This window comes from Pinus tabuliformis, chromosome 7 (assembly GCF_031772625.1).
Source record: "Pinus tabuliformis cultivar Carrire ecotype Pingquan chromosome 7, CPIR1, whole genome shotgun sequence".
In the NCBI taxonomy this organism is placed as follows: domain Eukaryota; kingdom Viridiplantae; phylum Streptophyta; class Pinopsida; order Pinales; family Pinaceae; genus Pinus; species Pinus tabuliformis.
Genome location: NC_142293.1, coordinates 1,951,421,732 through 1,951,446,491, shown reverse-complemented (window position 1 = coordinate 1,951,446,491; position 24,760 = coordinate 1,951,421,732).

The window sequence follows — 24,760 nt, the reverse complement described above, 5'->3', positions numbered from 1 at the left end:
CTGTAGAACTACCAAACTCTTCCATTGAGAAGAGAGACATTTGTCTAGAGGAGAGATATTCAATGTCTGCATCTATCTGAAAATGTTCAGAGTCATATTCTAAAGGTACTTCAAAATTTTCTAATGTATTTAGAATTTGACTGTCTTCACTAATCTCAGAGATGGTTAGAACAGGTTGAATAGTATCTTCATCCTCTACCCATTCATCTTCTCCTATTTCTGTTATAGCTTTTGCTGGGGGATACAAGTTGAACTTCTTGGTGGAATTACCATCTGATATATACATGTCTCCAGACCTACAACTGATGAAAGCATCAGCTGTTGCTAGCCAAGGTCTTCCTAAGATAAGAGGATGTCCTCCTAGATTTTTCTTGGGAGTTAAAATCATAAAATCAACGGGATATTCCCAAGAATCTAGAGAGACTGGAATATCTTCCAATACACCATCAGGTTTAATGATTGATCTATCTGCAAGTTGCAGCAAAGTAGGTGTAAAGAGAAGGTTAGGAAGCTTTAACTGATCCATGGTCTGTCTACTCATGATGTTGATAGCGGCTCCTAAGTCAATTAAAGTATTTGGGATTTCAACCCCATTAATATGAGTTTTGACAATAGGACTACCGGGATCCACATACTTTTGCATGGTAATTTTGCCCATCATAATGTCTGCAATTTTTCCAACTAGATGTATCCTTTTAGTATCCCTGGTTCTTTTTCCTGTTTTCTTCAAACTCAACTCCTTTATTGTCTTCGCTAGAATGGGAATTTCCTTAATGGCTTGTAACAAGGGAATCTTGATACATACATTCTTTAATTCATCTAGGAAGCTATAGTCAGGCACCCATATCTGCTTTTCCACCCCTTTGTCAATTTGCAATCTTTCAGGAAAGGGAGGTGTAGCTAAAGGTGTAGGTTGCTCAACTATGGGAGTTGTAGAGGTTGATTCTTTTTCTTTTTCTTTTTGGATATTTTGGTTTTGAAGTGATACTTCAGCACCTTTATTGACTTTGAGAGATTCCTCCTCAGAAATGCTTGGTTGTTGAACACTTGTAGAAGGTTGATCTAAGATTCTACCTGATCTAAGTTGTACTTCATTAAGAGGAACAACCATATAGGTAGGGAATGGTTGACCTTCCATCATGTAAGCATTTTGAGGGTTCCTATTATTTGGATTTGGTAATGGCTGAGAGGGAAGTTGATTTGATTTCTGCTGGGATTGAAGTGCTAATTGAGAATTTTGATTTTGTGGAGGAGGTTGTTGTTGTTGAGGGTATGGCAATGATAGTTGTTGACCTTGGTTTGGAAGCTGTGGAGCTTGCTGATTCTGAAATGATGGAGGATATTGATAGAATTGTGCAAATCTCCCATAAGGATTTTCCATGCTTTGCATCCATGCTTGGAAAGCATTTTGAGGTTGAGGCCAAGGTTGTTGCCAAGGATTCCAACTTGGTTGGGATTGAGAATTCATAGAGTTGTTAAACCCTTGATTCTGTTGTCCTTGCCAAGGTCTCCTTGCAATAAAACAGAGAGATTCAAGTGTATCTGGATCCTCTTGAAAGACTGCTTTGAGGCCAGGAATTGAGGGACAATCCTTGGTCTCATGAGTTTCTGAGCAAATTACACATGTTTCTACAACGTGTGCATCTAAGGGACATTCCCTTAAAGCATGTTTCTTTCTACATTTCGGGCAAAAGATAGCCAAAGCCTCAGCTTCTGCTTTTTGTTTATTGTGAATCTTAAGGGTATCAAGTTGTTCACTAAGACTCCCTAAGATGTCAGTTTTAAATTCATCAAGCATACTGCCGATTTCAGCCCTACTCACTGATCCTGTTGCAGATTTATTTGCCCTAAGGAGAGAAGGATCTCTAGGCCCTTTTTGAGTTTTTGATTTGCCCCTTGAGAGATGGATACAAAGTTTTGCTATGTCATTGAGAGAAAGTTGAGAAATATCCCCTTTTCCCATCATGTTTAAGATGTCTATCCATTCATCCCTAATGGCTTTTAATAAGAGAGCTTTTAAGGTCTCTTCATCCAAGGTATTCATTTTTGCTCTTTTCAAGATATATTGAAATCTTTCAAGTAAATCTTCTAGACTCTCATCTTCTTTTTGTATCATTTTAAAAACCTCGTCTTTGTGATTAGTAGGCATGCAATAGTCTAAATACCTATCCAAAAATGTCTGTTTCATCTCATCCCAAGTCCTAATGGATTGAGTGAGTAACCCCATGAACCATTTCAAGGCTTGATCCTTCAGTGTTGAAGGGAACAACTTGAGTTTCTGAGAGTCATCCAGGTAGTCATAAGTTCGACACACCACTTCAAACTCAAATAAGAATGTTTCAGGGTCCTCAGTCCTTAACCCATGGAAGTTAGGGAGGACAGATGGTGATATGTTTTTCATAGTGGCTCGGGAATCCTCATTAACATTGGGAAACCCAAATGAATTATCCCCATTTCTATTTCCTCCTCCAATGGGACCTCTACCTCCATTATTGTTATTGTTATTTCCTCCTCCTCCTCTACCTCTACCTCTACCTCCTCCTTCTTCCTCTGCCATGATGATTCTCCTAGGGATTTCAAAATCTTCTGATTCCTCTACAAAAGGTGAATGAGAAGAGATTTCTCCTTCTTCTTCAGATGATTCCAATTCCTCAATTACAATTGGTCTTCCTGTAGGAGAAAGAGAAGAGTCTCTTCCTGGTTCAAACTCAATAGAAGGTGTAGGAGAGTCAACTCTTGGCTCTTGAATTCCAGGAATTCTAGGACTAGGAGTTTCGGTTGGAGATAAGGGGGGTGTCTCTTGTCTATCCCTTGAAGTAGATGGACTTGTAAAAATTGAACTTCGAGCTCTAGCTAAAAACCTTCCTCTAGAATCTCTAGCTCTATGCATGTCATTTTTTATTTTTTCTTCAAGTCAAGTTAATAGTTATTTTTCTGATCTTCCAGGTCACTCTAGGTGCAAGAAGAGAGCATACTCAAGAAACTACTAAATCAATAACTTTCTCCTTTCTGATCCTCCAGATCACTTTGAAGTGCAAGAGGAGAGCATACTTGGATAGGTTATTAACCTCTTTCCTTGAAATTTTTTATGTTTTTCTTTCTCTAAGTATGGCTACTTAATTTCACTTCCCCGGCAACGGCGCCAAAATTTTTAGTCAATTTAGTGTTCCTAAATTGATGTCATTAATTGTCAACCCGGGGCTCGTAAGCTGATGAAGTGAAGGTGTACTATATGTACTTAAGCAACCTCTTAGAGTTTTTTTCGTTTGGGGTGTTGTTTATGGTTAACTTATCTTCCTAAGATGGAGTGATGATTATAGACAGATGAGTGCAAGTGTGTGAAAAGTGAGTTCTAGATGAGTGAAAGTGTGTGATTGGTGATTTCTAATTACTTGCTGAATTTGTAAAGGAAAAGAACTTGAAAGAAATGAATAACTTGAAATGACTTGAAAGCAAATGACCACGTTCTAATGGTATTAGTCTCTACTCATATTGCTGCAAATAAAAGAAACAAGAAAATCACTTCAAGGATTGATGATAATGGTTATCTCTTCCTAACTCCCTGCTTCTACCACATAGTACTGTGTAAAACACGATTAGGAAGTAGCTGAAGGCAAATCCAAGAATTGATAAAAACTCTAAATGACAAATTATAACACTACTAAGCCTTTTCCATCATACTGCTTCCTACATATGTGATTATGTGTAACAAGTGGAAAAAGTATTAGTGCCACAAGCCAAGACTACTTAAAAACAAGTTGCAATTAATTAGTGTTCTGTTCTCTGAAAGATAAACCATTCATGATAAAGAGAGCATAAATTAGTTAGCATCCAACTTGTAAAACTAAGCTAAAAACTAATCTAGAAAACAGAGTAAAAAGGGCAGCATTACGAATAAGACAACTGCAACTACCATTAGATATTAAATCAAATACAACACACTCAATCCCGGGTTAAAACCTGCAAAGAAGCAAATCTGATCAGTGAAAATAAAGGCTGCAGCAATGAAAAGAAATCAAGCTGTACATAACTCAAGAAAAGGAAATGTTGTATGTGAAATAAAGAAATTGCAGAAGTATAAACATGCAATACTTATACAAGGGCAGTCATGAACGGGGGCCCTCCATCCATACAACCCACAGAAAACTCAGATGCTTTAAAACTTCAAAACAACATTGTTTCCATTACTTCATATGCAGAAATACATAGTCAAAAGTGCTGGAATAGCTCTATAAAAACAGAGTTCAGAACGGTGCTAAAATTCTCACAAGTTCATAAACTACAGCAGCTAAAAATTTAACATAAGCGTACGCAGACGCAAGTATTTATAGGCATCTGCAAGATGGCCTAATGCGTAAAGCATAAAACAGAAAATAAACTGAATATCATGTGTATTAAAGGTGCAGTGAACACGTCATATGCTTCATGGTCGAGCTGGAGGTCCTGGTCGTTATGGGAAATGAATCCAGCGTTGGATCATGTTCCCCACGGCTTACAAAACACAGACAAGTCATATTTTCCACCGACGTGACCAAACATCTTACGCATCAACGTTAAGCTGCCTTTATTTGACCGTAACTTCACCCCCTTTGACCGGAGGTACAGATGACGTGGCTGGCTGAACTGATGGCACAGGAACCTCGAGCACATATATTCCAACATGCCCATGTGGCTCGTTCTGCAAAATAGCACGTGGAACCTTGAGATCAACAAAATGGCTGCGGAATCATCAGATGGCTGCGGAATCGCTGAATGGCTGCGGAATTGCCAGACAGCTGCGGAATCTCTGCAAATATGTCAAAAACTAAACAAAACAGTCACCCATTAGCAAAGCTCACTTGATCATGTTTAATGACAACTAATGTAATGATGTGGGTGGAAAATGAGGCAAAAGAGAGAGGAAAGTGATGAAAACAGTAGGTAATGATGGATGATAAGGTGTAAAGTAGGGTTTCTACAATAGGTTTAAAGAATTTAAGGCTCTGGTGGAAAACCATACAGAGAAGAAGATAAAGGTGCTGAGAACAGATAATGGTGGAGATTTTTGTAGTAAGGAATTTGAATAATTTTGTAAGAAGTGTGGTATAACACGACAGAAGACTACTCCATATACACCTTAGTAAACTGGAGTTGTAGAAAGAATGAATAAGACGTTGATGGAAACAGCAAGAAGCATGCTCAGTGGTGCCAGGTTAGGACATGAATTATGGGCAGAGGTGGTGGATACTGCATGTTACCTGGTCAACATGTCACCTTCATCAGCGTTGGAGGATAAGACTCCACAAGAGGTAGGGAGTGGTAAGAAACCCTCTCTTTCACATCTGAGGGTATCTAGATGTGATGCATATGTACATGTTCCAAACGAGAAATGAACCAAGTTGGATAGTAAATATGAAAAGTGCATCTTTATTGGGTATAAGGATGGTTTAAAGGGTTATAATCTTTGGAACTCAGTCACACGGAAGGTTGTGTACAGCCGAGATGTGGTGTTCAGAGAGGTGAAAGATGTTTTTAAACATGAAGTCCAACGAAAGGACCTGAGAAGATAGAATTTGAGCTAAAGGAGGAAGAATCAGACTCTATATCAGAGGAATCGGAATATGAAGAGCCACAAGCTCTAGCTATGAGAAGATCAGTTTGAGAAAGAAGGCAGCTTGAAAGGAATGGTCCATCTGCTTTCTGTTCAAATTTTACTTTATCTACTACTGACGATGATCCTAGAACTATCAAGGAAGCAGTAGATTTAGAGGATGGAAGACTCTGGAAAGAGGCCATGGTTGATGAAATGGCATCTTTGCATCCTTGATATCTCCCCTTCAGCTGTTATAAGTAGGGGCAGCGTTGCTATCCCGGGAGATTATTAATATTCATGTAACTTTTCTCTGTATTTGGAATTTTGATCATCGACTCTCGTTGAGAAGTGATCCACTATAACTTTGTCTTGATGCCTTAATATAAATCTGGTTGCTGTTCTATCTGGGATTCTGGAATAACTTCAAGCGGTGTATCCCTGGAGGCTAAGGGCCCGACCCTCGTGGAACACTTGCTCCTGTATCATTATCTTTAGTTCATGTGTGGTTTGTATTTTCAGCTTTAATCGGTAATTGGTGTGTTTCGTTACCGTATATCATAGCTCTATTATATTCTTATATATCGTTCTCTACAACAGGAAAGTCGTATTGTGCATTCTAATCTTACAACGTATTGTTGTTCCTTTACAATCATTAATATAACATCACTATTCTTTAAAGAATGCTATTGCTATTCAATTGCAAAGTAACCGAGCTGTAACCTTCTTAAGTCGGTATTATTGTATTCGTCTATGGTTTATACTTCATACGATTGTTGTTCAATTGAAATTGTTGTTCCATTATGAATTGCGATCATTATTCTTTTTAATCGGGATCAATACTTGCGGTATCAGACTCAGATTACTATTTTTCTTAACATCTCTATGTGTTGTGTGTATTATTTCTTTTGGTACTGTATATTCACAATCAACTCTAAGCGTTGTTCTATGTTTCATTGGTAATTGGTTGTCGTTCCATTTCTATTTGCTGTCCAATTTACCCTTTGAGTAAAGATTGACATTTGATTTCTGTAGGATAAGATTACTGTACTTGTTTCTGTAGATTAAGGTGTTGTTGTTCATTAGACTTATTTACTGTTACATTTTCTTAATTGTTATTCCATTTCCTGTTATTTGTGTTACTGTTGCTTTGGTGTGCAGAACAATCTGAAACTGTAGTGGGTGTTGGCATTTGCTGTCTAGTCCCCAGATTGCTGATCTGTTCCTTGATTACTTTTAGTTACATCAGTTTCCAAAGGGACAAGTTATTGTTACTGGAACCTTGACTGATAGATTGCTTAGTTTTCCAAGTGCATGATTTAAGCTTCAAAGTATTTTTCTATAAGTAGATTTCCTTTCAAGCATTCGTTTACTCTTGTATTTTCTTGAGCACTATACTACTAGCATTGCTCTGACAAATGACAGCCTCAAACTGAGTACACTTTTTGAGACAACAAATTGTTCCTCGATTGACAAGTTAATGTGAGGTAATTAGAGGTGAAAAAGACCCTTTTTATGGTTTGACACACACATCTCCTAACATCCTTAAAACAAACAACGGATACACATATCTCCAATCATATCCATGAATGGAGATGGTGTCACCATTTGATTAAGTTTTGGATTCTCGATCAACTTTTGACCGACTGGTTCATGACCTCATTTGTCGGTCCGACTAGTTCATGACCTCATTTGTCGGTCCGATAGCGCTGGGAGGAAACCCATTGGCAGCAAATGGGTGTTCAAAAAGAAGACAAATGCAGAAGTAAAAGTGGAGAAATACAAAGCTCGGTTGGTAGAAAAAGGTGATTCCCAGGTGCCGGGAATTGATTTTGGTGATATTTTTTCTCCTGTTGTCAAGATAACTTCTATTAGATTATTTTTATCTATTGCTGCTGCTTTTGATTTTGAGGTAGAACAGATGGATGTGAAGACAACATTTCTTCACGTCGATTTGGAAGAGGAGATCTACATGAAGCAACATAAAGGCTTTGCGGTGAAGGGTAGGAAAGAACTAGTATGCAAGTTAAAGAAGCCTTTGTATGGGTTAAAACAGTCACCAAGGATGTGGTATCAGAAATTTGATACATTTATACGAGGACTTGGCTTCACCAGAAGCAAAGTAGATCACTATATGTATTTTAAATTAATTGGTGACCGTGTTATTTATCTGGTCTTATATGTGGATGATATGTTGCTGGTTGGAAATGACAAAGAAATTATCCAGGATTTGAAGACCCAATTTTCCTCCAAATTCGACATGAAATATCTTGGTGCTGCAAATTATATTTTGGGCATGGAAATTAAAAGAGATTGGGAAAAGAGGAAACTTTGGTTAAACCAGAGGAAGTATGTCAAGACAATACTGCAAAGGTTTAATATGTAGGATAGTAAACCGGTGAAGGTTCCTATTCCTATAGGTGTGAGGTTATCTGCTGAACAGTGTCCCAAGACACAAGAATAGGAAGAGAGCATGTCCCGTGTTCCATATGCAAGTGCAGTCGGTAGCCTGATGTATGCAATGGTCTGTACTAGACTAGACATTGCACATGTAGTGGGAGTATTGAGCAGGTTTATGTCAAAATCAAGGAAGGAGCATTGGACAACAGTGAAGTAGGTTTTCAGGTATTTGCGTGGCACTAGTGATTATGGTTTGTGCTACCAAGGAAGACCAGGATTGGACAGAGTGTTGGATATTTGTGGCTTTGTTGATGGAGACTAGGCTAGAGATCTGGATCAGAGAAGATCTACAAGTGGGTATGTGTTTAACCTATTTGGAGGTGCAGTTAGTTGGATGGGCAAGAAACAATTTGTAGTGGCACTATCAACTACAGGGGTAGAATACATGGTAGCCACTCATGCAAGCAAGGAAGTAGTTTGGTTGCAGAGATTATGTTCAAGTATGGGGTTAGTACAAGAAGCTATAATGATAGACTGTGACAGCCAAAGTGTAATTTTCTTCACAAAGAACCCTGCATATCATTCAAACACAAAGCACATTGATGTTCAGTATCACTTTGTGAGGGATATGATAGAAAAAAAAAAGGTGTTGCTGGTAAAGGTGGACATTTTGAATAATACTGTAGATGCATTGACCAAATCTGTGAGCTTTGAGAAGTTCTCTTGATGTAGAGAAACAATGGGCATTGCAGGGGTGGATAAATGACTAAGCTCTCTTGTGGTCCCCTGTGGAAAGAAAACAACATGTGGGAGAATGTTGGGTTGTGTTATATTCTTTCCACGACTAGCCCATGTAGTTAACCAGGGGTTAGAGGGGGGAGGTCACAGGGGGTTTGATGGGCACCCGTAACCCCACTTTATGGATCCTAGGGAAGTGCCCCAGAAAATTTTGGTTTTGGACCCTATGTTAGGTTGGGCGGACCCACCTATAGTTTTGTGCATGATTTTTGCACATGTTTTTTGGACACGATGGTTTTTCGGTCCATGGTATTGGACGCGATGGTTTTTGGTCCATGGTATTGGATGCTTCGGCATGTATAAATATGTGTTGTAACATTGAAAGCAATATAATGAAAAATCAAGCTGGTAGTCCTGGTTTTGGGATCTAAGGGAAAATCTCTGTGTATATGTCTTTTATGTGTTCTGCTCTCGCATTGTTTATTTTCTGTGTTTTAGAATTAGTATGCAAGTAATTTTTGTATGGGGTTAAAACCTACAGAAGCGAAACCAACTTCAAGACAATGAGGGCTTGACATAACCATCAGCTCGAGCTGAAGTGCCTCGATGTTCTAGGGGGTTTTGACTTCCTCGACAGATAGATCATCATAAATAGGTGGCTTCGAAAGATCAACTATGATAGAATCATCATCGTGATCGAATACGGGAGTAAATAGATCACGATAGCTACGATCAGAAAAATCAATGATTTCATCAGCATCCTCATAATCTGATGAACCAAACAAAGGGATAGATGAGAATCGAACAAATTCACCCTCTATGTTTTCGGAAAAAGCAGATGAAAAGTCAATTGGATTTTCAAGGAATAGTTTATCCTCTCCACTTTTATATGATGGACTAACATCCGATGTGTCCTGCGAATTATCAACAATGGGTGCATCCGTGGATAGAGATGTGCATGTGAAATCATGAATGGCAGGTTCACCAAAAGATGCCAAGAAAGAATGGAGGAGGCTTGAACAGAAGGGAGTCATATTTTGCCGATTGTTGATGCTCAAGCTCCAATTCATACTCTTCATGAATGACAACGCATGTTGGTTGTGCAACACGTTGAGGTACAAAATGCATGTGACAACTCAATGGACTCATAACCAAATCTACGCGAAAATTAAGAGAAGTGATGTTGGGAGGATGTGACAGTTGAAAAGATGTGTGTGCATTCCCTCGTGCATCACTCTGTAGTGGTGGAGTTGTTTGATGAGGGGACGGCGAACAGTCACTTGTGACAGTGACCAAATCCATTTGTGATTGCGCAGCTCCATCACTGAAGTATGCTGAGTGGGGCTTGGGCTCAAACTTCTTCTTGGGACAGACTAATGTGTTAAGATAGTACTCATATCTATACCAAAGATAAGGAAATTTATTTGGATTTTTCGGAGCTTGAAACTATAACAAATGGAAGTGTTGCCAACAATCCATAGGAGATTCATGCAAGGCCTTCTGTTGTTGTACAATTTTTTGGTCAAGAGTTTCTAGATCAAAATGATGGAAAGTAGATTCAATGAGATCACAAAACTGCTCAAGTGAGTGCACACTGCGGGCTGGCAGACTACAACACCACCGTAGTGGGGATTCACAAAGTGTGTATGCAAGAAGTAGGCTAGCTTCTTTGTCAGAATATCCATCTTCCTCATCAAGCATGGAAGGGAAGTCATGTGAGAAGACATGCCAGACCACTTCGCCTTCACCATCCTACGTGAATTCAGACAAGAGATCAAAAAAATCCCTTGTGATGTTGAGAGGTTAGGCATGTGAAAAGCATTGTGGAGGGGTGAGTGTGACAAAATCAATGATAGATGTGCAAAGGTTCAAAACAGGATTAGAGGACACAACTTTTCATCTCGCCCTCCTTCTAGCACCAGAAATGTTGACAGTGCTTGACCCACCAACATGTCAGGGGATCTCCCCGATAAGAAGTCCCAACTAGACCTCAGACCATTTGGTGTAGGAGTCCCAGCAGTGGGTCGTATGCTATCGCCTTGACCATGTTTCACACAAAGGCAAGTAAGATGTCCCTTTTGGTAGCAAGGGTGTGACATATCCAGCAAGTCAAGGAAGGTGCATGAGTAGTTCTAACACATGGAGGGTGAGGTGAGTGCGCCCCTTGGAAACCTGTGAAAGCACAAAGTTAAGAAGGGAACACACAAGCTAAGATGCATAAAAAAATGGAAGGCATGTGAGCTAGAAATCCAAAGTGATGGTTAAACCAACAACAAATTTCAGTAAGATTCCTACATACATATACAAGAAATAGCTACACATGCATGCGTAAGCAAACATATACATATATTATTTAGAGTAAACAAGAGAACTGAAATACAATACGACATATGCATGAAATGTGTTGGCTCTATTATATTAAGAAGTGTAAGTTCAAGTGATACAATACAACCATGACAAACCACTAGTTCTGACAATGAAACGTTACAGTCAGTATTGCCTACTCCTCCAAGGAGGTATAATAGCTCTACATAGTGGAGAAGCCAAGGCTCGTTACAATACTATCCAAGTTCTCTCTACGACACTCCTATTCGAGGCTTGGCTGAGCAAAATCCTTTACAATGAATTATGAGGGACTATTTATAGCAAAGGATGGGGTGGCCCTTAACATTCCCCTTTGTGACAGTTCAACGACCCTCATGACTCTTCATCTACTCTATGACTGTTACATCCAACTATCGACACTTGAACTTCCACTTGGAAAGACATTACATACAATTTGCACATGTACCCATGTGAGACAAAATAGGCTTGAGCAAGCCATGCAAGACATCACTATGACTCGAAAAACTGTGAGAAGACCAGCTCTTCGACATCCTCACAATGGTCGACAGCAGTGAACTAATGCCAAGCTTAGTAGTCCGCGATGGTGTTTTTGTACTCTAAGGTGACATCTTTCTGGAAACGAACTCTTACCTCCATAGCATCCAAGTACACTTCTTGAGATCCTCTATCCAACTCGTCTGATAACATGCACATCATTGTATTGAGTGTGATCGGACCAGCAACATACTGATGCATGGTGTCTGCACTAATCACCAAGTTTATGCTAGTGGTTATGTGCATCAACTCATCAAAGTACGAGTCAAGCTCCAGTCAGACCTGTGCCTTTCTCTTTGCCTTGATGAGTATCCCAATATATGGGATCATGCGTGCGTGCATGAAAAAATCCATACTCCTGAATACACATGCATGGGAAGCCTAAAGACTAGTGATGAGCTATGAGAGATCTTCATAGTCTCAGATCTAACTCTGGATGCGTGCCTTCAGCTCGACTGCTCTGGACTTCATCATCTTGGGCAAGTGTAACGAGGCTCCGTTGTATCTCATTGTCCATGTTTGCATGTATTCAACAATAGTATGCACGTTTGCCAATATACATGCTCTCCTATAACATTGTTGTTGCCAACCGTTGAGATGGACAACTGCCTTATGCACGGTACCAAACTTGGAATACAATACATGCATGACTGTCTCAAGGGAAAATACTTCATCCATATTGCCTTCTTCAACTCTACTCAGGCGAATGCTGTAACCAATTCTCCTCCCATCTTGGTTGTCTGTAACTCCTTAGCCATTTGCCCATTCTTAGCCATCAAGAAGTGAACACTCAAGCTAGTTTCTTCTGGATATGTTCTAGTAGCATCGGCCAATGTTGTTGGATGCTTGTGTATGTCAGACACGATCACTCACTCCTCAAATTGCACAAGAGATATCTGATCATTCGGAGTAGACACTCTGTGATACTGCACAACTCTGTACTACGACTCATTGAATGATATGTTGTGCATCTCTCCTTCCAGTTGATCTCCAAGGATCTCAGTGTCTCCTTGGTCTCTTGGGACTTGCTCTACTTTAGGATCTAGTGAAGCTGGTAAGTTGACCTCTTGGTGGTAAGGCATGAGTTCGATGTCTTGCTCTAACTCCTACTGCTCCATGTTCGTATCCATCTTCTCAAGTGCTTGTTCAATCTCTTGAAAAAAGTCTCGCTCCTACGACTGCTCACCCTGTCTGCTTGGTGCCAACTGTTCATATGAGTCAACTACCTATACAGACACAGTTTCATCTGTCCATACATGTTGCACCCCCTCCTGTACCTATTCCGGGTGTGCTTCCTCCTCCTTTCTCCGCAACTCCTGTTCCTTCTGGAGTTGCTCCTTCAACTCATGCAACTCCTTCATTGTTTCCTCCATTCTCCATTTTCCTCTCCGCCTTTGCGCATTCCTCTTGTTGCGTTGTTGCCTCTTTTCCTCTATTGCCAAAGTTGTTTACTGCACAATTGGGTCTGCTCGAAACTTGTAACTTTTCTCTGCCTCCGCGTTGTCGATAATCTTCCTCTTTCCTTTATCGCGCGCTGGTATGTTTACCTCTACTCGTGGTCCTCTCCTAGATGCTACTTCACGCTACTTTGCTATCCATTCCATAGTGATTTCGACCAGTTCATTGGGCCTGGAGAAGTTGTAACAATATCTCCATGGGTCCTCCTCCACCCAATGATATGCCCCTTGGATCCAAACATAGTTACAGATCAAACTAGCAAGTGACCTAGTACCCGTTTTTTTGAGGCAGCAAAAAATCACTCGATTTCGAAAAATGGTGATTCAGAATACACCTTTTTTTTGGAGCATGTTTTTGCCACTTTAAAATTTTTTATGTATCAAGTATGAACATTTTTTTTAAATGTTAGTGATTTTCATGCTGATTTTGAAAGCATCAACACATTTTTTTAGAGGACTTATTTTTTACACTTTAAATTTTTTTATGTATCAAGTGTGAACATTTTTTTTTTGTTAGTGATTTCCATCTTGATTTTGAAAAGTGTTGATGAGCATCAACCCTTTTTGTTTAAAGGGCTTATTTTTCACATATAATTTTCTAATGAATTAAGTGTGGATAATTTTTTTAAATGTTGGTGATTTTCTTGTTAGAAATAAAACATAAAAATAAATAAATAAAATACATGACAAAAAAAATCAAATACAAAAACTATATATAAAATAAAAATAAAAATAAAAAACCTATAAAAGTGTAAAAAAGTACATAAAAAGTGACAAATAAAAATAATAAAAACATGTTAGTAATAAAACATAAAAATAAAAATAAAATAAAAACAAAACATAACATGACAAAAGAAAACAAATACAAAAAATATATATATAAAAAAAAAAAAAAAAAAAAAAAACAAAAAAACTATAAAAATGTAAAAAAAAAATCAAAATTAACTCGTAAAATTAAAAAATTGAATAAAAATTTAACTAAAAAAACAAAATATAAATAAATAAATTTTTTTTTTTTCAAAAAAATATATAATTTAAAGAAAAACAAATTGAACCACAAAAAAAAAGAAACAAAAATCTAAAATCATTTTTTTAAGTTAAAAAAACAAATAAAAAGAAAAAACCTCATTAGGATTAAAAAAAAAAAAAAGAAAAAAAAAACTTAAAATAATTAAAAAATAAATAAATAAATAAAATTAAGAAGAAAGAAAAAAGAAAATTAAAATAAGAAATTAAAAAATATTTAAATTGATTTATTTAATTAAACAAAATTAAAAATAAAATAAAAAATTAAGATTTTTTTTTAAATTAAAATTTTAAAAATAAAGAAATTAAAATTAAAAAATAGCAATAAATAAATAAATAAATAATTTATAAAATAAATAAATAATTGATTATATATATATATATATATATATATATATATATATATATATATATTAATTTAAAATTAAATTTAAAAAAAAATCATTAAAAAAAAGACACACACACACACACAACTAAAAAAACAAATACCCTATCCCACCCCCCCTCCACGAATGGGAACACAGGGTACCTACATGAAATTCAGTACAAGCCAGACTTGTGAATGTTCACATAGACTTGGCAGTCTTCAAGGCCTTCCCCAAATGTGCCTGCAAATGCATCATTGATCTCTTGCCATTTCAACTTGATGTCTTTGTCTACAATCAACTTGGTGTCTTCATAGGTCGGAAAACTTGTAGACACTTGTTTAACTACTAATCTAGTTGTGCTTCCATTGGTGTCCTTTGATATTGCTCTCTTAGAAGCCATTGATCCTGAACTGCTAAGAAGCAGACGAACACTTGCTAGATCTAGAGACATGGCAAGATGCATGGCATGAAATCTGTCAGCTAAAACCAAAGCAAACTTGAGGAGCGACATGCAACATACCTGGGGATGTATTAGCAATGATTTTGCAATTTTTTTCAGGGAGTGTGGTGCAGGTAAATTCTTAGTGCTGACACAAACAATTCCTCTAGTCCGAGAGAGCGGGTCTAGCCACAAACAAACAATCTATGGAAAATCTCCTTAAGCTAGAATAAATTAGGAGGACCTACCTCTTAGAACACTATTCCGCTTGGTGATGATCTTGCTTCCTCACTCTAGCTGTCTTTCATTTCCTTCCTTCAAATACCTGAAACAAGCAAACAACAACAACAAAAATGTGATAGCATACAATATTGTATTCAACCTACTTAACAGGTCAAGGAACATTAAGCCATAAAGATGTAAAATAACACTTCAGGTAAGAAATCAATCAATAGTTGTATTCATATAAATCAGAAAGAGATTACAACTGATGCCTTCACGTTGTTGGCCTCCTTTGACGTCTCCAGGTTCCCACACTTTTGCTAGCAATTCATGGATAGCCCCAACAATGGAAGTTTTAAGGCCTCTTCCCTCTAGTCTCAAACCAAACCAAAACACACTCTTCTCTGTCAAACATACACTAGAAAGCTACAAGTTATAGATGTCCTCCTAATCATTCAAACTCACTCCAAAAACTAGTTTAGCTTGGGAAACGAGAGGTGTATATAGCTTTGATGGATGGGAGATGGTTCCTCTCATCATGGGAGCAGGTCTTATCTCTTGAGCTTGTTCCATCCTAATAAGGGAAAGGAGCCTAAACTGACTTCCTTGGCTCCATCCAACCCAACCATCTACCAGACTTCCATTACAAAGCTTCTAGAGCTGGAATATTTGACTCCATATTTAAAAAATTTGCCAAAAGAGGATTTGCGTGACTAGAAAAGGGCTCAGTTGCTCCGTATGGTGCTAGGGCTAGTTTTAATCTCTGCAAATCAGCGCGAGGAGGAAACTAGTTAGTAGTGTCGATCTTGTAAACTGGGATAAAAGGAAGATTCTTGGGAAATTATGCAAAGGGGAATTATTCTGCTCATGAAGCGGGACATACTGGGAGTTTCTTCATGATGGGAAAGCTTGTTGGGTTCACTGTAAAGGTCATCTAGGATCATGGAAAGGGAGTACAAGATAGTGAAAAAATGTTGTATAACAAGGAGAGAGGGAGTCTGGCTGCCACAATTGTGCAAAAGGCAATCCGAACTGGTGGGAGGTTGGTTGAATACTAGAATTGTGCAATGCAAAATCCATAATGGCCTGTTAGTTGTTGGGATTGTGCAATGCGCAATTTTAGCTGGTAGGGGTTGGAGGCCCAGTGACTGCATTGCTCAATTTTCTGGGCCAGCAATCACTACCTCTTAGAATTACACAATGCAAGGCTGGAGGACAGTCACTAGGTAGAGCCTTCCCTCTCAAGATTGTGCAATGTTGTCTTGGTGACGCAAAGTCTCAGCGAAGGTTGCCCAGACCCATTGATGAGCAACTGAAAGGAAATGTGAATGTTAATGCATGGAAATACCGAGTGTAATTAGGAGTGAATGATCATGCCTACAAATAGTGAATGCAAGATTCAGAAAATGGAACAACATGCATGTCTGTGAAGTGAGTCGCTGAATCGACGACCATTCATGCAAAATAGTGTCATGCATGCGACAACAGTGAGATGCTAACAAAAAATGAAATGATGATAGTACAAGTTAATATTCATGCAAATAACAACAAGTGTTCATAGAAATCAAGCATACAACACCCACACAAGCCAAAACACAAAAAGCGACAGAAATGTTGCAAAAGACAAGTTAAGTGGACTTATCCGGAAATAGTTGAGTTGGATGTGTCAAAGAATCCTAGATGTTCTGTGGGATGTCAAAGCTCCAAGATCGATGAGAAGAAGTGAGATCTAAAGTGTTGAATAAATAAGTTTGAGGCTCATGATGCACATGCCACAACTCTAGGAAAAAACGACACTTGGAGGAAAGATTCTAAAACTATCTTTGCATGTAACCTCCACCTGCTAAAAATATCTCCCTAAAATCTAGGGATGCTTTTTCCATGTTGCTTTTTTCTATTTTGGAAAAAAGTAGCCCATGCATGCAAGTTAAGTTTTCTAGGTCCCGGGTGGAACTGGTCAACCTGGTGGCACATGCAACAGCCTTCTTGCTTGAGGGAGAAATTTACGCATTTCTGGGAGGGAGCTGGGATGGCTTCCTAGAGCGATTGAGCAATTTTTGGGTTGACCAGCTAACTGCTACCTAGAATTGTGAAATTTCTTAGCTAAGCAGTCCTAGTGGGTTAGATTGCACAATTTTCTCAGGGAAGTTTGATAGGCATCATTGCACAATTTCTAAGCCCAGCAGACTTCCAATTAGGATTGTGCAATTTATGGAGGGAAGGCTGTTTCCCCTCCAGAATTGCACAAGTTCATGAGGGAGCTGCTCAGCCGGTAGCTGGACCAAGTCTCGGGAAGCAGTGTGTGACAAGATTGCAACAAGCTACCAAGCACATGCTATCATGCTACTAGAAAACTATTGAAGCTCATGTTCTTGATAGTGCAAGACATGCTGTTGAGGATGGTTGGTAGGGAGGCTCCAAAATGAAGTTAAGAAAAAATTTTGGAGGGTAGTTGTAGCTTCTACAACAAGATATTAAAATAGTGTCGATAAGATAATTTAAGAACCTGAATTCTGAGTCATAGTGCATCACTGAGTTGAAAGAAATTAAATGGAAACCTACTAAGTCTATTTGGAAATTTGATCAGATATTTAAGGTATGGTTGGATTAAGTTAGCTTCGACATAGCTTAGTGGAAACATCAAGAATGGTTTATAGTTTCATTGTTACTGCATATCATATTACCATTGTCGCAACAACATATATCAAGTGAAGATGAAGCTCTAGAGATTACGATGAAGCTCGAAGCTTCGCCTAAAGGAGATACTAATGTAGGTATTCAATAGATTCATAGTCAACTAGTGAACGTAACCTTGTACTTACAAGATATCAAGAAAAGAAAAGAAGTTAGAGAATAATTATGGTGTACGAAGTGCATATTAGAGGGCCATCCTAAATAATATTGTCCTATCTTCAGAGATTACGTGTCTAGTGGGGCACCGAATCCCTTAAATCTAGGATCCAGCCTGTGTTGAAAAATATGTAAGAGAAGAGGCCAACATCACTCAGAAGACTATTACCTATTACATAAATATGTGTTGACTGCAAGGAACATATATTGCAAATTCTTTAAATCAGTAAGACATCGTGAGAATAATTGTCGAGCTTATGAACTAATGATGGAGCGCAATGTTGACACTTATAGAATGCAAGCAGAATAACATGGACATGAATAGATTGGACAATGTGGTGGTCAAGGAGGCTACCAAGGAAGAGGTTGAGGTGTTGGAGCTGGTCGAGGACGTGGACAGATCATTTTCTATAACTACGACCGGGTAGGTGATTTTGCGAGAGATTGTCAGAACCCTACAACGACATGTAAGTAATGTAAATCCTTTGACCATATAATTGAATAATTCCCTGTACTTATGGCAAAGATGCAAGAAAAAAGGAATCAATTGCTAACATAGGATATTCAAATGATGATTATTGTAAAGAGAACCAGCGAACCTCGAATTAGTATTGTCACTAGAAGTGGAGTTGCAACCAGAAATGATAAACCAGATGAGAAGAAAGAATCTGAAAGTACATGGGTTATACAAACTATTGAAAAAGTTCCTATTTTTTATATTCATAAGGAAAAATAAGTATTTATGGAATAAAATCAAATCTTTATGGATGTTTGAGCTTCTACCTTTAGTGTGCAGCCAAAGCAGAGAACTAGCTACGATGTGTCATCAGCTTCAGCATGAAATCAAGCTTCGACGCAGAACCAAGCTTTGACAGAGGATCGAGCTCTGACACAAGACCAAGATACAACAAATCAAGAAGGAATTATAAATTCTTTTTTGCAGACTTGTATGAAATTATTAAGAGATGAAAAGGTGGTAAAGGGCTTCAGGAGTTGATAGATTCTTGTGCATCCAAAGAAACACTGTGAAGTGAGATGCATGTAGTTAATAATTTGCATTGACAAAAAGGAACTAGAAGAGAGATGAGGCTTAGTGCGCAAATAGGATTATATGAGCTGGATCAAGTTATCCTGGAGTCATATTTAAGTTTCCCTCACTTATCAACTCCTATGAGCTCGAAAATGGATGAGGAATGAGTTAAGGTGCATCCTCTCCTCTCATCCCTTCCTCCATGGAACTAATTCTAAGTATGGAAGGCCATTCAATGCCACCATTAATGACAAAACCTCCTTCATCTTCGTATAAATTGACCACTCATCTAAGTGATCAGGGGCTGGATTATGTTGAATTATAAGGAGATAATGCTGCTATGAGATATGGCTTTGAAGCAAGTATTGTGATGCTACAAGTTTGTCATGCTTTTGATGTGATGTGGATGGGATCCAAGCTAGAGGAATGGCTTTGAATCAGACACCTATGGTTGTAATTCCTTCTTCTATCTAATAAAGTGTTTGAACCTTTTTCCCATATATTTGTATTGTTTCATAATGCTTATGTGTGTGAACTGTATCTGATTCCTTTCACTTATATTCAATAGATCATATGCTTGGATTAGTTTTTGTCTTCTGTTGTATTTACAGGGTACTTCTCAAGAGGATTAAGTACGGGAAGGAGCGATGGAATCGATACAAGGGAGACGAGAGGAAAGCGAAACTATAGGTAGGCCTTCTATCTTATCATCTTATCTATTTCTTATAGGAAAAGTCTAAAACACTTTAAATTGTTGCTCTAGATATAGCTACTTATATAGGGAATTAGTATTTATCTGTAGATGCTAAATTCACCAAAAGAAATTGGCGACTCTGCTGGGGAAGAATCCTCTTTCCTAGTAGCTTATCCACCTCCTAAGACATCCTTGTAGAGCTTATTTGTGTTCATAGATTGTAACTCAGTTGTTTACATTGAAAAATTGGTCAAAATTCTGTTAAATTGCCTCTTGAAATGGCTTATTGTCACGAGCGCAGAATTGTGATGGACAAAGTGTGTTGTAGAGCACCCCTGGCTTAGGGATAGTGCTCTGAAGTGCATTGTCTCCCGCTTTGGGCTACGCTGATCCTCCTAGGATCAGTTTCCCACCTTTGGAAAGAGTTTTTTGCCAAATTTTCTCTGTTTGGTTGTTTGATGATTGATCAATGAATGTTATGTCTCAGAAAATGAGTTGTTATCTCCTGGTCTAGCCCAACTTTGATTGGATTGATTAATGTTTCTTCATGTTTTCTCTATCATTATCGATCAATAGTCAAAATGAGGATATAATTGATTAATATTCATTCGAAAGAAAGTGTCGTAAAGTCTTCTCCTCCTTTGAATTAGAATGGTCGTAAAAGTCTTCGTTCTTATGAAAGATTGATTGATTGTATGTGCATATTTCCTTTTGTTCATATTCGCATTAAGGAAATCGAAAATAAATACATGCATGTTCCATTGAAAAGTTTTGCATGTGTTCATAGGAATAGTGTAAGAAAATTACATTTAGATTGTGATATTTTCTCTTTGATGAAAAGAAATCTAGTTGCTCTATCCCTAAGTAGCTAGGATTTTCATCATTAAATTAAATGGAAAGAATGCTTATCATGATAGTTGCATTCCTAGCAATTTCAGAATACATCACGTGGTGAACTTGAAAGGAAAATTCCTAAGCAAGATCAACTTAAAACAAACATCAATTTACCTAATGGAGCATTGTCATTAACGAGAACATTTAGTGGTTCTAGGCTAGAGATGTGTTCCAATGTCGTAAAACAAAGAATTTGTTGTTATGTTATCTGAAATACATCTCGAGTGTGATACCTCATTCCACGTATGTGAGTATATCGTAGCTCATCCACGTACCTTCAGGTATATAGGGCAATGTTATAGTACATAAAGTATATGGGAATTCTCTCACTGTGCATTTTGCATTAGAAAATGCTTATACGAACTAGGCCTCCATGTACCTTTGAGTATATATGGGAGGACAACTTTAGGTTGCTATCCATCCTTAAGTAACCAAGTTGGCCACCTTGTAAATTGTGATACACTGAACAAAGCATTCGGGGAGATTGCTTGCCTGTACTTCTTGGTTCACTCGGAGGTATTCTGTAGTTCATAGTTTCTTGGTAAACCTTTTCCCTAGTATACCCATTTTTGTTTATTTATTTTTTGATAATAAATTAATCAGCAATCGTGGAGGAACATCAACCCTTACCCCGTCATTCGCAAAGAACAGTGAGCAAACCACCTTTGCCACCCGAAGCAACACCTATTCGGAAAAAACGGTCTCGCTTAATTGATTCTAGTACATCAAGAAATCCTAGTTCTTCATCTAAATTACCTGAATCATTTATTTCGGTAAGTACTGAGACTCCAATTACTCCAACCATTTCTGGTACATCTGTTTCTAAGGAAGAAGTTTCACAATTACCTGAGGACATTAGCACTGATCCTAGTGAAACATGTAGAAATTTTGAATAATATGACACATATTCACAGAGATTATCCTGATCATACAATTATAAGTGGAACATGTATAATACATAATCTCCTCTACGTTGATAATCAATTTACAGAAGCAGAAACATTCACAGGCATACATAGAAGCATCAATCACACATATCAACACAGTATTTTCCTGGGGAAAGCATCTCTCTAAAAACCCCAACTATCTGTATATTATAGTGATTGAATCATGTAACAATACATAGTACAATACTCCTCACAAGTACTCAGTACTATCTCCACATGCTACACACAATACAGCTCATATCTAATCTCAAAAATGTTCCCCGCTGCTTGCCTGCCTCCACAGCTCAATACCTTCTCAAGAATTGATGAGAATGGTTTACCAAACTCGTATTTCGCCTGCAAAGAATCACTCACACTATGTTAGACGTGAGCACAGGCTACAATTCTTGGTATTGGCCAATTCATTGGCATACTCAATCCCTCTGATTGTGCAAATCATCATGCACAGCTATAGTCACAACTGATAGCAATCTGATCCTCTAACACCTGTCCCTGCTGAACTGAACATGCACTGACATGAAACTGAGTTAACTGATGTATTCTATAGTTGCATTATGAGTTAATAACTTTTGAATTAATTAATAACTAATTCACCCAACTCATCTCTAGTCTATTGATCAGTTAGACCAAATACAACTAGTTTAACAAAGCTAAAATGAACACAACTCCATCAACTGCACCTCCAATCCACTAAACTCAACTCACTTGAGTTCTAACTGAAGTCCTGCATGCAAATATTAGTCATCCCATAGGTAACCACGTATTTCCTTCTGGGATCTGCATGTACCACATCCGTAGTTCATCCTGAAGTGCTCCAAGAGAATAAGATCAAGTTTATAGTCCAAATATTATTATGAGACAATAATATTTGACTTTTCTATTTTTGACAGCCAGTCTAAAAATAGACTTTGATCACTCATACTGTGATCACTCATACTATGGTCACCCATACTGTGGTCACCCATACTGTGATCACTCTTGCTGTGATCATCCCTGTTGTGGTCACTCCTGTTGTGATCATCCCTGCTGGGATCCAAAAATAGAACTTGCGCCATAATTTGCCTGTGGGCCCACTTAGTGAAGGCGACTCCTTTCCACTAAGATCCATCATCTTGTTGCATTCTCAACAAGCATTTCTTGTTGCACATTTTTCAACACTCCCTCTCAACAAGAAAGGCTTCCTCTCAAACCCAATCCTGTAACTCTGGAATGTTCTCCATGCAACACATCTGGCCGGTCCACTTGCTCTGTCATCAAAGTCTCTGACTGCTATTGCCTATGTCAACTGAAAACTCTGCATCTCTATGCTCTTCAGTATCTGACTGCTCTAGCCTCTGTCACTTTGATCTCTAACTACATCTATGCTTCTACTGGTTCTACCTCCCAGCATTGCATCTGCACTGCACCTCCCAACTGACCTCCCTGTTGGGCTAGAAACATCCTCTGATGCTGAAGCTCTACCTGCTGCTGACAAGTGCTCCCTCTCTAACATCTGCGCTACTGCAACATCTCCATGCATCTCGCACCATTGCAAACCTCTCTGTGCCACCTAGCACTGTGCAAAACACTTGTGCCTCTCGCATTGCTGCAGCCTGCTAGCTATGCGCTGTCCTGGGATTCCCTGCACTATCACTCTCTCTGTCGCTCCATCTACATCCGTCTCTACCCAATCAGTCAGTTCCTGCTACTACACATCAGGGCTCCCATAGCAAGGTCTCATCCAAGAGGTTGGGTACCTCAAGGATCTTGCCCCTCCTCCTTGGGACGATCAATCCACATCACCCCACCTCCTTCCTGGAGGTATGGCTGCATGCGATCCCTCAGCCCACCTGGCTCGAAGTTTCCCCTTACTGGAGGTCTTTGGATGAGTAGATGTCTCTACTCGATCTCCTCTCAGCTTCCCCTGTTGTGGCTCCTCCACAACCTCCTGAAGCTGCTGCACCAATTGTGGCTCCTCCACAATCGTTTGAGACTTCTTCTGGCTCTGCATGTTGAGAGGTAATGTATGCTCCCTCTCAACCACCAAGTCTCCATCATTACAATGAAAGCATCACACTTTCGATTTTTCAACCTTCTTCCCATCATTGGAAGAACAAGATTTGGAAAGAGAAACCTTCTCCTTCCCCTTCTTCACCTTACCCGCTAAGGCACAGTTCTCCTCGTCCTGCATGGATGAAGAACTGTCTCTGGTGCTCCGTCTAATCTCCTCCTGCACAAGATCCAACCAAATTCTCTCCCATCCTGGTAGTTTCTCCCTTCGATTCACCGAGTCCTGGTAGCTATGCCAACTCTTAGGAAGGTCAAGGAGTGATAGACTCACCATCCTCATCCGAAAGTCACCCCCACACTCCCAACTCATCCTGGAATTGGGTGAACTTCGTGAGATACTAGGGCATACTGTCTCCATTCTCACACTTAATGTTTCTGAGTTTTATCTCTTGCTTTGGAATTAAATTCGAATTCCACCAACTCAAAAACTCAACCACTTCCGATCTAGAAATTGTGAGAACAAAGTATTTCTTGTACAGAGATTGACTATCTGGGCATTCACCGGATATCTCACCTTCCAAAAGAAGGATGAATCCAGAGGCTACCTGGCCCGATTACAGACTCTGCTTGAAGAAATAAAATGTAAACACTACTTTAATAATAGATCTGATGATCAATCCTCACTTGATATCCTGTAAAAATCTCTTCTACAAATCAAGCAGCTCTGATACCATGTAGAAATTTTGAATAATATGACACATATTCACAGATATTATCTTGATCATATAATTATAAGCGAAACATGTATAATACATAATCTCCTCTACGTTGATCATCAATTTATAGAAGCAGAAACATTCACATGTGTACACAGAAGCATCAATCACACATATCAACACAGTATTTTCCCAGGGAAAGCATCTCGCTAAAAACCACAACTATTTGTATATTATAGTGATTGAATCATGTAACAATACATAGTACAATAATCCTCACAAGTACTCAGTACTATCTCCACATGCTACACACAATACAGCTCAGATCTAATCTCCAAATCTCCCCCGTTGCTTGCCTGCCTCCACAGCTCAATACCTCCTCAAGAATTGATGAGAATGGTTTACCAAACTCGTATTCACCTGCAAAGAATCACTCACACTGTGTTGGACGTGAGCACAGGCTACAATTCTTGGTATTGGCCAATTCATTGGCATACTCAATCCCTCTGATTGTGCAAATCATCATGCATAGCTATAGTCA